Raw genomic sequence first — 13,308 nt, 5'->3', positions numbered from 1 at the left:
CAATTGGGGTTGAATACCTGTTTAAAGTAAACCATTCATTTGTGTTCAGTTCAGTTCAGTTCAGTCGCTCAGTCGTGTCCGACTCTCCGCGACCCCATGAATCACAGCATGCCAGGCCTCCCTGTCCATCACCAACTCCTGGAGTTCACTCAAACTCATGTCCATTGAGTTGGTGATGCCATCCAGCCATCTCATTCTCTGTCGTCCCCTTCTCCTCCCGCCCCCAACCTTTCCCAGCATCAGAGTCTTTTCCAGTGAGTCAGCTCATCGCATGAGGTGGCCAAATATTGGAGTTTCAGCTTTAGCATCAGTCCTTCCAATGAACACCCAGGATTGATCTCCTTTAGAATGGACTGGTTGGATCTCCTTGCAGTCCAAGGGACTCTCAAGAGTCTTCTCCAACACCACAGTTCAAAAGCATCAATTCTTCGGCCATCAGCTTTCTTCACAGTCCCTCTTATTCCTCTTTCTTGAGTTAATCAAGAACTACTACTACCTATGCCACAGTGTTCCTAGATCAGTGACTAGAAGCCACTAAGCTTTGGGCAATTCCATTTTATTTCTGTGTGCCTTGCACTGATCACTCAATTTTATATGTAAAATAAATCTTTCCTTTATATCCTTATGAAAGTGATTACGAAGAGCCCACAGACTGCCCACTCAAAAGATGAAATGCACTTATACCAAGATATATTATTATTAAATTTTAGTACACTGGAGATAGTGTTTTAGAAAAATAGTATGTCACATAACAAGAATCAAAAATCAAAATTGTTGCGTACTTCTCATTGGACTAGAAGTTGAAAGTCAACTGAGATTATGCCTTCAAAATTCTGAAAGAAAATGACTTCTAATCTAACATTCTATATCCAGTCAAATTTTAATCAAGTATCAGGGTAGAATAAATAAATTTCAGTCAGGCAAAGTTTTAAAAAATGTATTTTTTTTTATCCCTTCTCTTAGGAGGCTACTGGAGGCTGAGTTCTACCAAAATGAAAGAACAAACCAAGAAAGAAAACCTGAAAAACCAAAAACAGTACTTCCAATCCAACAGCTGTTGCTACTGCTAAGCCGCTTCAGTCATGTCTGACTCTGTGCGACCCCAGAGACGGCAGCCCATCAGGCTCCCCCGTCCCTGGGGTTCTCCAGGCAAGAACACTGGAGTGGGTTACCATTTCCTTCTCCCAGTGCATGAAAGTGAAAAGTGAAAGTGAAGTCGCTCAGTCTTGTCTGACTCTTAGCGACCCCATGGACTGCAGTCCACCAGGCTCCTCCGTCCGTGGGATTTTCCAGGCAAGAGTACTGGAGTGGAGTGCCATTGCTTTCTCCGCCAACCCAACAGAGATGAAGGTAATTAACATGATGCTTATGAGAGGAGATCTCAGAATGAAAACTGCAGGTAGAGAGGAGCATGGCAGAAGGCTCTTCAGATAATCTAATAGGAAGATGAAATATTAATTTCTGAATATCTGATGCAGATATTTGAATGTTTGGAAGGCAAATGTAGACAATTTGATAGAAATCTGGATGTAATCATAAACACAGAAAATAAAGCAAATAAGAAAAAGATTAGTTCTAGACAAATAGAAGTTCAGCAGATAGAGAGGAATTATGACTTCCTTCCTGGCCGAGCTGAGATAGTGTTTTTAGTATAGCCACTCCAGCTCTATTTTAGTTATTGTTTCCCTGATATTTCTGTTTTCAATCCTTTTAACTTTCAACCCATTTGTATCTTTGCATATCTCTTTACACAACACAAGTTACATTGCGTATATGCTAAGTTGCTTCAGTCATGTCTGACTCTGTGTGATCTTATGGACCGTAGCCCTCCAAGCTTCTCTGTTCATGGGGTTCTCCAGGCAAGAATACTGGAGTGGGTTGCCATGCCCCCCTCCAAGGGATCTTCCCAGCCCAGGGATCAAACCCGTGTCTCCTCCATCTACTGCATTGCAGGTGGATTCTTTACTGCTGGGCTACCGGGGAAGCCACAGGTTAGATTATGTGTGGATCTTTAAATTACTTTAAAAACTCATTCTGCCAATCCTTACCTTTTGATTATTTAATTCATCTACATTTTAATGTAACTACTGATGAGGAAGAATTTATGCATACCACTTTGATATTTGTTTTCTAAGTATTTTTATTTCTCCACTACTTCCTTTTATTTGTATGTTAAATAGGTGTTTTTAATGTACCATTTTAATTCATTTGTCTTTTTTTTTTTGTTATTGTATCAATGGTTGTTCTCAGTATTACCATTCGCATCTTAATTTAAACAATCTAGTTTGGATTAGTACCACTTTAATTTCAATACAACAAAAATACTTTGCTCCAATATAGCTTTTGTTCACTTTCCCCTCCTTTGTACTATTATTGTCATATGAATCACATTTTCTACATTATAAACCCACCAATACAGTTTTATAATTATAGCTCTATGCTGTTATTTTTTAAGTCAGAAGACAAAAGGGGTTACAGGCAAAACTACATTTATATTATCTTTCATATTTTTTTATACAGTTTCCTTTAACAGTGTTCTTTATGTGGATTTGAGTTACTGTCTGCTGCTGCTGCTGCTGCTGCTAAGTCACTTCAGTCGTGTCCGACTCTGTGTGACCCCACTGATGGCAGCCCACCAGGCTGCCCCGTCCCTGGGATTCTCCAGGCAAGAACACTGGAGTGGGTTGCCATTTCCTTCTCCAATGTGTGAAAGTGAAGTCGCTCAGTCGTGTCCGACCCTTAGCAACCCCACGAACTGCAGCCTACCAGGCTCCTCCATCCATGGGATTTTCTAGGCAAGAGTACTGTAGTGGCTTGCCATTGCCTTCTACTGTCTAGTGTTCTTTAATTTCACCATGAACTACTCCCTTTATTATTTCTTGTAGTTTAGGCCTTCTCATCACAGATCTCTCAGTTTCTGCTTATCTGGGAAAGTCTCTGTTTCTCTTTTATTTTTTAAGGATAGTTTTGCTAGATGTTAAATTCTTGAATGACAGTCTTTTTCTTTCAGCATTTTGAATATGTCACCCCTCTGCATTTTGGCCTCCATAGCTTCTGATAAGAAATCAAATGTTTTACTGAGGATCCCTTGAAATGATGAGTCATTTTTTTTCTTTGCTGATTTCAAGATTCTCCTTTTGTTGCTGTCTTTTGACAATTTGACTATGATGTATCTAAGCACGCATCAATTTGAGTTTTCCCTATTTGGGTTTGTTGAGCTTCTTAGATCTACAGATTAATGTTTTTCATCAAACTGAGAATATCTCTGGTCATTACTTCTTCAAATGACCCCTGTGCCTCTTGATCTCCCTTATCTCTTTCTGGAACTCTCATTATCTACATGGGATGCTTGATGGTGTCCCACAGGTCTCTTAGGCTCTATTAATTTTTCTTCATTTTTTTCCCGCTTTTCCTCAGTTGACTTATCAGCAAGTTCAATGATTCTTCTGCAAATTCAATCTGTTGTTGAGTCCCTCTGATGAATTCTTCATTCCAGCTATTTTGTTTCTCAACTCCAAACTTTCTATTTATATTTTCTTATAATTTCTGTCTCTTTATTGATATTCTCTGTTCAGTGAGATGTTATTCCCATACTTCCTTTTAATTCTTTTGATATAGTATCCTTTAGCCACTCCAGTACTCTTGCCTAGAAAATCCCATGGATGGAGGAGCCTGGTGGGCTGCAGTCCCTGGGGTCACTAAGGGTCGGACACGACTGAGCGACTTCACTTTCACTTTTCACTTTCACACATTGGAGAAGGAAATGGCAACCCACTCCAGTGTTCTTGCCTGGAGAATCCCAGGAACGGGGGAGCCTGGTGGGCTTCCGTCTATGGGGTCACACAGAGTCAGACACGACTGAAGTGACTTAGCAGCAGCAGCTTTTTAAAAATATCTGTAAGAGCTGATTTAAAGTCTTTGACTAGCAGCACCAACACTTAGGCTTCCTCAAGGACAATTTCTATTAGCTGTTTTTTCCCCTGTGGTAGGGCAATATTTTTGTGGTTTTGTTGTCTTGTTTCATTTTTGTTTTGTATGTCTCATAATTTTAATAGAAAAGGGGAATTTTAAAAGATATAATGGGACAGTTCTGAAACTTAGGGACCCACCCCCTCCATGGCTTATTATTGTTGCTGTTACTTTGTTGCTTTTTGTTTGTTTACTGAATTTTTCTGAACAAATTCTGTCAAGTGTGTATATCTTATAGTGTTTAGCTACTAATATCTCTCCTTGATTATCTTTGTAGTCAGCCAGTGATTGAACACAGATTCCCTTAAAAGTCTTGAACCAATAAGTCATCTGTTTTTTGCCTAAGGTTGCTGTGTGTGTATACTGGGGCTCTGGCAGTTTACCACTCTGAATTAGCTTTAAATTCCTGATTGTACAAAACCCTATGGTTAGACAGAGGTGACAGATAAGGGTGTTCTCAGGTTTTTTCTGAACATGTAAATAGTGTGCATAAGTACATGTTCTTCTATATTTCCAGGAATATGTTGAATCTTTTCAAATCCTCCTATAAACATCCCATTTCCCAGATATTCTTTTAGAGCCTTTTGGTCATTATCTTGTTTTCTCTGATTATTTTTGATAAACACCATAAGGATGAGGCCTTTTCCACTGAACAAGCTCTTAGTCTAGTCAAATAATGACTAACCCTATGAATAAGAATTTTCTAGAAACTTCCATACATATCAAATAGTAGCAATTGTCTGGGGAAGAAATATTTTAAGGAGTTCTAAACCTGGTCAGCCCCCTTCATGAAGTGAGCTAGGATGCTGGTTTGCACCATGGAACTTGGAAGGGGAAGATGGAAATAGGGCAAGTTAAAATGCTAGGAAGCTTATGTTCTTAACAAGTTTTAGCAGTTTTTACTGAATAAACACTCCTTAGATTCTTTCAAGTTAATTTACACAGATCTGAAAAAGCTGATTTGACAATTGTTGCCTTTATTTTCATTGCTTTTATGGAGTGGATTCTCATAAATACTTACTCTGTCAGTCTGGAAGTTCCACTCCCTAATACTGTTTAAATGATAAACTAAATAGTGATTATTGCTTGAGCCAAAATTACATTGCATTGGCAGGATGGGTGGGGTTTCAACGTTTGAAGGGTGTTTTCATGTGATGCAAGCAGAAGGGTAGAAAGAAAACCAAGTCCTCATCTTCTTCAGGGGGACTTAAGAGAAAATGCCCCAAGCTAGGAAATCAGAAGCTGGCATTTCAATAATACCATTTAGAGAAAAAGGAAGTAACTATGAAAACAATCAGTTTAAGGGGGCGAGAGGCAATAGAGAAGCAGAGACACAGGTATGAGACTGTTGTTGTTCAGTTGCTAAGTCGTGTCTGACTCTTTGCAACCCATGGACTGCAGAACACTGGGCTTCCCTGTCCTTCACTATCTCCCAGAGTTTGCTCAAACTTACCTCCATTGAGGTGACATCACTTTGCTGACAAAGGTCTGTACAGTCAAAGCTATGGTTTTTCCAGTAGTCATGTATGGATGTGAAAGTCGGACAATAAAGAAGGCTGAGCATCCAAAAATTGATGCTTTTGAACTGTGATGCCGGACAAGACTCTTGAGAGTCCCTTGGACAATAAGGAGATCAAACCAGTCAATTCTAAAGGAAATCAACCCTGAATATTCATTGGAAGGACTGATTCTGAATTGAAGCTCCAATACTTTGGCCACCTGATGTGAAGCGCCAACTCGTTGGAAAAGACCCTGATACTGGGAAAGATTGAGGGCAGGAGGAGAAGGGGGCAACAGTGGATGAGATGGTTTGATGTCATCACTGACTCAATGGACATGAATTTTAGCAAACTCCAGGAGATAGTGAAGCATAGGGAAGCCTGGCGTGCTGTGGTCCATGGGGTTGCAAAGAATTGGTCATGACTGAGCAACTGAGCAACAACAACAAATGACGTCTCTGAAGATATCCTACAAAACCAAGCAATCGGCTGCACTTAGCACAAAGCTGAGAACAGCTAGGTAATGAAAACTGTGTTGTTCCCCTTCTTGACCACCTTTACTTTTAGTTTTCTATCACTACTAGGTTTCTGGGGTTGCAGATAGATAGAACATAAGTTTTCCCCTTGAACTCAGTTTTCTAGGGATCTCAAGCAAGGAAACTGTGTTTTTTCCTAATGTACCTGTAAAATTATTTTTCTTTTCAGACTAAGTGCATACATATTGTTGATAAAAATGTAATCTTAATCTTATATTAAGATTATGGGAATCTTAATATAAGATGGGAAAGAGAGAAAAAAGACACTAGAGAATATAACATACTATATTTAAATGAAAAATAAGCCAAGAAAGATGATATTTGATCCAAAAACCACAGAATTCATTGGAAAGAAGACAAAGAGAAGCCCTGGACTGGTAGCAGAAGCATGGATCTAGAGTAGAGCAAGGGAAGAGAGGTCTGCAGGAGGGAGGTGCCACAACAAAACAAAACTGGCTGGCTTTCTGATGTCTGTTATTCTAGAAAATAATATCATGAGGCTTAACTCATGTAACTTTTGGAGTGTTGGGGAAAAATTACCAATATGTACATAGATAATCAATAAAATAAAAAGAAACAATTATTAATTTCAGAAAAAGCAAACCATGCCTCAAGTAAAAAAGTAATAAGAACACGATTTAGTTAACAGTGAACAAGATTACCTAATTGTAGTAATGTGAATTACTATGTCACAGCTTTTGGCTGTGACATAAATATAATGTTAAGAAGAGAACATTTCATGGTGGTAGAAAGCTAAATCCTCATCTGCCATCACAAGAAGTCAATGGAAAAATGGATACATGAAAAAAAATTTTCACAAAGACATACTATTTAGAAATGTAGTAGAGCCATGAGAAACAATTCAATGAATTCAAAACTGTTGCCACTGGTATATGATGGCAAGAACTGCTATTTTTTCTTTGTAACTCATATAACTTATCTATGCTATTTACCTTTAAAAAATAGACTTTTTTGAAGAACGGTTTTGAAGAGCAGAATTTACAGAAAACTTGAGAAGATTATACCATGTCCATAGTCCACATCCAGTATCCCCTACTATTTAACATTGGATTTTAGTATTGTAGTACATTGCTTACAATTAATGAATAAATACTGGTACATTATTATTAGGCAAAGTCCATACTCTATTCAGATTTTAGCTTTTATCTCAGGTCTTTTTTTGTGTTTCAGGATTCCTTCCAATTATATAATATTTAGTTGTGATATCTCCATGGGCTGTCATGAGTGGAACAATTGCTTGGACTTTTTTTTAAAATAACTTTGATAGTTATGAGGAATACTGGTCAGGTATTTCGCAGGATGTCTCTCAATTGGAATTTGTCTGATGTTTTCCTCAAGATTATTCTAGGGTTATGTATATTAAAAAGCAGAGACATTACTTTGCCAACAAAGGTCTGTCTAGTCAAGGCTATGGTTTTTCCCGTGGTCATGTATGGATGTGAGAGTTGGACTGTGAAGAAAGCTGATCGCCGAAGAATTGATGCTTTTGAACTGTGGTGCTGGAGAAGACTCTTGAGAGTCCCTTGGACTGCAAGGAGATCCAACCAGTCCATTCTAAAGGAGATCAATCCTGGGTGTTCATTGGAAGGACTGATGCTAAAGCTGAAACTGCAATACTTTGGTCACCTCATGCGACGAGTTGACTCACTGGAAAAGACTCTGATGCTGGGAGGGATTGGGGGCAGGAGGAGAAGGGGATGACAGAGAATGAGATGGCTGGATGGCATCACCGACTCGATGGACATGAGTTTGAGTGAACTCCGGGAGTTGGTGATAGAGAGGGAGGCCTGGCGTGCTGTGATTCATGGGGTCGCAAAGAGTCGGACACGACTGAGCGACTGAACTGAACTGAACTGATAGGCTTTGGAGAAGAAGACCTCAGAGGTAAAGTGCCCTTTACACTGTATCGTATCCTGGGTACATACTATCAACGTGACTCTTCACTGTCGATGTTGGACTTAATCATCAGGCTGGGTAGAGTTTGTCATGTTTTCCACTGTAATCTCCCCCCTCCCTTCCATACTGTACTTTCCAATGATTTTTTACACTATGTACATTTATTACTTTGATTGAACTTAATTAAAATACGTAGATGTGTTGCAGATGTTTTGTTTCTGAACTATGTGGTACATTCCTAGAACTGTGAGCAGCAGCCTGCAAAAGTGTAAGACAAGTATTCAACAAAGAGTCATAGTAAGTACGGAGGAGCCTTTACACAAGAAGAAGAGCAGCCTGTGGTATGTCAGTATGAGCTGGAACAACACCAACATCAGGTTCAAGATTAGCTTTGGAATGTAGGTGCATGGATGGATTAGAAACCGATGGGTAGTTTCAGGGCCAGACAGTGAGACTTGCGATAGACTAAGTTGCCACAAAGCACAGAGGCAATCAAGACAAGTTTCCAGGCAAATGGTTTGAATATCAGAAAGTCACAGATCTAACTGAGAATAATAATGGATCATAAACTTAGGCAAGGAATCTGAATTACAGGTATGGACGATCCTTTTTTTAAAAAAAGCAAACCAAAAAAATTTTGGCATTCTATAGACATTTTGATTCAAGTCAGGGACAATTTCTGAATATAGGAACCAGTTTCCTTTATTACCTTCTTTGAGGATTTAAGCTGGAGTCCTTGAGGCTAGGCTGGATCTCTTGACTGGAGTGGGAGTGAGGAGGCAGCATTTCTGGTGTAACATAAATCATGTCTTGGTGATATATGTCATAAAGGTTCAATCAAATGACACAGTTAACATTTTATGTGTTTGATAAATTGAAGCTAGTATTCCTTCCATCTCCAGAAGTATATAAGTCTCTATTTTGAGCCAGAAAGAATAAAAAAACCCATTTTCTTTGGGATATTTTTCTAGAACTGATGGCCTCTAAAACAATAATCAAAATTGCTTTCCCAGATAGTTTTATAAGGGATAGTGGAGGGTGGCAAACCTTTGTCTAATCTAAATCACCCCTCCTGGGCATTAAAGTTATTCTTATGCTGAAGTAGAAGAACTATCTTCATTGTGATCCCCCTTCCCCTTACCCACTTCATTCATCCATGGAAGTGACTGGTTAGAAAAGATTCTCAGAGCAGTTGTCCATCTTCACAGGGAAAAAAGGCTGGTTATTAATTAAATCAAGTTAATTAATAGTTAAGGCTTACTTGGACCTCTAAAATGTCCTAGAACTCTATGAGGGGTCAGGACTACAAAGTAAATTGGACACAGAGACTGACCTCAAGAAGCTCACATTCTAGTAAGGAATCAAGGCAAGAACACAGCCTTGTTCCTTACTAAGTGTGACTAAGGCTCTGATTAGGATAAGTCATATGATGCCTTGGAATTCTCCTGAGGATTATCTAACCCAGTCTTGGGGGTAAGAAAGCTTGTCTGAATAAAGATTTTATCAAAAGATCTGTTGCAATCCGGGAAGGTAACTGTTGCAATAGAGAGAATGGTCAGATTGTAAGACCTGCAAACATCTGAAAGGTCATACAAGAAAGGAATTTTCTTTTTACAGGGAAGAGAAAAGGCTAGAAGGAAACTGGTCCAAGGGAGTGAGATAAGCAGGTGATGTGATGGGACAGCTGATCAAGGAAGCTCTTTCTTTGCAGTCAATTAATCACCTGGAGAGGCTGCTGAGGAGAGACTGCTCTGATTCAAAGCCCTTCAAGACCAGGGGTAGCAAAGTTCAGGTGCCTGGGAGAGTGAGAAAAGCCTGCCTAAAATTTGGTCAATTCAAGGATTCCATTCAGACGGGTCAGTGGGGACAAACAGTTCAACAAATCATTTATGAGACAAAGAATGGGAAATCGGAGGGTCTACGTCTGGCCTCACCACATGTAAGCAAGGAGGGTGTTAGTGGGTCTTATCTAAGAAGAGGAAGTTTGGTTCTTTGCAGTAAGCTTTTTTCCTGGAACATAAAACAGGGAAAGTGGAGTGAAGTGCTCAGTCGTGTCCGACCCTTTGCAACCCCATGGACTGTAGCCTACCAGGCTCCTCCATCCATGGTATTTTCCAGGCAAGAGTACTGGAGTGGGTTGCCATTGCCTTCTCCAGGGGATCTTCCTGACCCAGGGATTGAACCCAGGTCTCCCGCATTGCAGGCACACACTTTCCCATCTGAGCCACCAGGGAAGGACTGGAGGAAATTTATTAATCATAGTTTTTTCCAGGAGCACAAGGCTCAGGTCAAGTTCAACATTATCAATATCTAAACTGATACTATTAAGAAAATCAATGGAACATTAGAGACGGAAGACAACAGTCACGAGGGAGGACAAACGTGGTACATTCAGGGAAGCTGATGCATTGGTGCAGTTCATCTCAGGCTCCTGCAGCAATTCAGAAAGAAATATTTCCTTGAATTTTAAGGAATGGTAGCCAAATGCTTAAAAAGATGTTGGCCTATGAGATGGAGTAAACATATAAAAACAAATCTAGGCAATATGAGCTATGAAACTACTGAAGAGTTTTACTACGGAAGACGTGCCTGCATGCATGCTGAGTCACTTCAGTCCTGTCTAACTCTGTGACCCTATGGACTGTAGCCTGCCAGGCTCCTCTGACTAAGGAAGACACACCCACCTCAGTTGAGAAAGCAGTCATCACAATCAGATTGAGGACGGACACTCAATTTGATCTGAGATAAGATATCAGATTTTTATATCAGAAGGCCAAGAGGCAGAACTATATAAAACAGACCTATTTTCTGGACAATGATTTTTTTTTTTTATAAGATCCCAAAAGCATAGAAAAGAACAGCAAAAAAATACAAATGATAAAAAACCTCTGCACAGCAAAGGATATCACCAGCAGAGTGAAAAGGCGTATAGAATGGAAGAATATATTTGCAAATCATATACCTAATATGGGATTAATATCCAAAATTTATGGATTAAACTCAATAGTATAAAAACAATACCAGATAATCTGATTTAAAAGTGGGCAAAAGACCTAAATAGACATTTTTCAAAAGAAACACGAATGCTGCAGTGGGTAGCCATTCCCTTCTCCAGGAAATCTTTCTAACCCAGGGATTGAACTTGGGTCTTCTGCATTGCAGGCAGATTCTTTACCAACTGAGTCACCAGGGAAGCCCAAAAGAAACATACAAATGGCCAACAGGTATATGAAAAATTGCCCAGTATCACTAACCATCAGGAAAATGAAAATCAAAACCACAATGAGATATCACCTTACATCCATTAGAAGGACTACTATCAAAAGGACAAAAGAACAAATTTTAACAACAATGTGAAGAAATGAGAACCCTTGTACATTATTGGTAGGAATGTAATTTAGTACAAACATTATAGAAAACAATATAAAATATTCCTCAGAGAATTAAAAATAGAACTATCATATGATCCAGCAATCCCACTTCTGGGTATATATCCAAAGGAAATGAAATCAGTACCTAGAAGACATATTTGTTCTCTGATGTTCATTGTAGCATTGTTCACAATAGCTATGATTCTGAAACAACCTAAATGTCCATCTACAGATGAATGGATAAAGAAAATGTGGCATATACATACAATGAAATATTGTTCAGCCTTATAAAAAGATAAATCATGCCATTCTTGATAGCATGGATGAAATTAAATGACATTATGCTAGGTGAAATAAACCAAACACAGAAAGACAAATACTGTGCTCTTACTTACATATATGGAATTTAAAAAATCAAACGCATAGAAGCAAAAAAAGTAGAATGGTGGTTTCCAGAGGCAGAAGTCTGGGGAATATGGGGAGATGTTGGTTAAAGGGTACAAGGTTCTAGTGATGCGGAAAGAGTAAGTTCTGAGATCAAATGTACAGCACAGTTAATACTATATTGTATGCTTGAATAATACTATATTCCGTTCCGTCGCTCAGTTGTGTCCGACTCTTTGCGACCCCATGGACTGTAGCCTACCAGGTTTCTCCGTCCATGGGATTCTCCAGGCAAGAATACTGGAGTGGGTTACTGTTTCCTTCTCCAGGGCATCTTCCCGACCCAGGGATCGAACCCGGGTCTCCCGCATTGGGGGCAGACGCTTTAACCTCTGAGCCACCAGGGAAGCATGCTATACATTGAAATTTACTGAGTACATCTTACATGTTCTTACAACAACAACAAAAAAATAAGTATGTGAGATGATGAGCATGTTTATTAGCTTGACTGTAGTAATCATTTCACAATGTATAAGGATATCAAAACATCGAATTGTACATCATAAATATATATTGTCAATTATAGGTCAGTATGGCTGGAAAATCAATTTTTTAAAGGCCTGTTTTAAGCCAACTAGATGACTATAAACCCACTATGATGTTTCATACTTCACCATGTTTCTATTCTCAATAAAAATAACTTTAAATTAAACAATGTATTCATATGACTCATCACATTTAAAGACCTAACTAGGCTGGCAACCCATTCCAGTATTCTTGCCTGGAAAACCCAGGGACAGAGAAGCCTGATGGGCTACAAGTCCTTAGGGTTGCAAAAGAGTTGGACAGGACTTAGAGACTAAACAAGTTAGTTTATCGAGTACTAATCCAGAGCCATAAGTATATCATAGTAGAAATCAAATGTCTCCCAAACAAATTTCTCCTTTAGAGACAATCTTTCAGTCTTCTCAAAGGTACATTCACATTCCTATTCCAAGATTTGGACTCCAGAGAAAGTTCCACAACTATTGTACCCAAGAAATGAAACCTCCATCTTTCCCATAAAACCACAAAATCCAGACCATGTTTCTTCCAAACAACAAATAACGTAGATTAATGCCATATCTATTTAACATAGTCAATTCAACAAATATTAAGCCAGTAGAAGTTTTTTTTGGGGATTTGGGGGGTCTTCTTTAGTTTTGTTCTTTATTTGTTTGTACTATTTTTCTTGACATTAACTTGGAAACTATAACCTCTCTTATCACTGGATAGATTCTGCAAATGCTATCATCTCTAATATTAGTATTTTTTTCATAGACCTTCTCTCTTTCATTAATTCATCCAGCAATTCCTTAGTGACTGAGATGTGTAAGGAAATGTGCTGGGCTCTGGGGATACAAAGCGAGATAAGACAAGACTCTACACTCAAAGATTTCACGGTAATGAAAAAAAATAAGCATCTATGGAGTAAAAATATACTGTACATGTATCATGTACTAATTTACTAGCTATGATGTGAATTCCTTCCTTCTCTAAAACCTCATTCTGCCCTCTTCATGGGGTTCTCAAGGCAAGAATACTGAAGTGGTTTGCCATTCCCTTCTCCAGTGGACCACGTTTTGTCAGAAC

This window comes from Moschus berezovskii, chromosome 8 (assembly GCF_049115385.1).
Source record: "Moschus berezovskii isolate FMDL1 chromosome 8, NW_MosBer_1.0, whole genome shotgun sequence".
Taxonomy (NCBI): Eukaryota; Metazoa; Chordata; class Mammalia; order Artiodactyla; family Moschidae; genus Moschus; species Moschus berezovskii.
Note: the sequence above shows the minus strand (reverse complement) of the source record.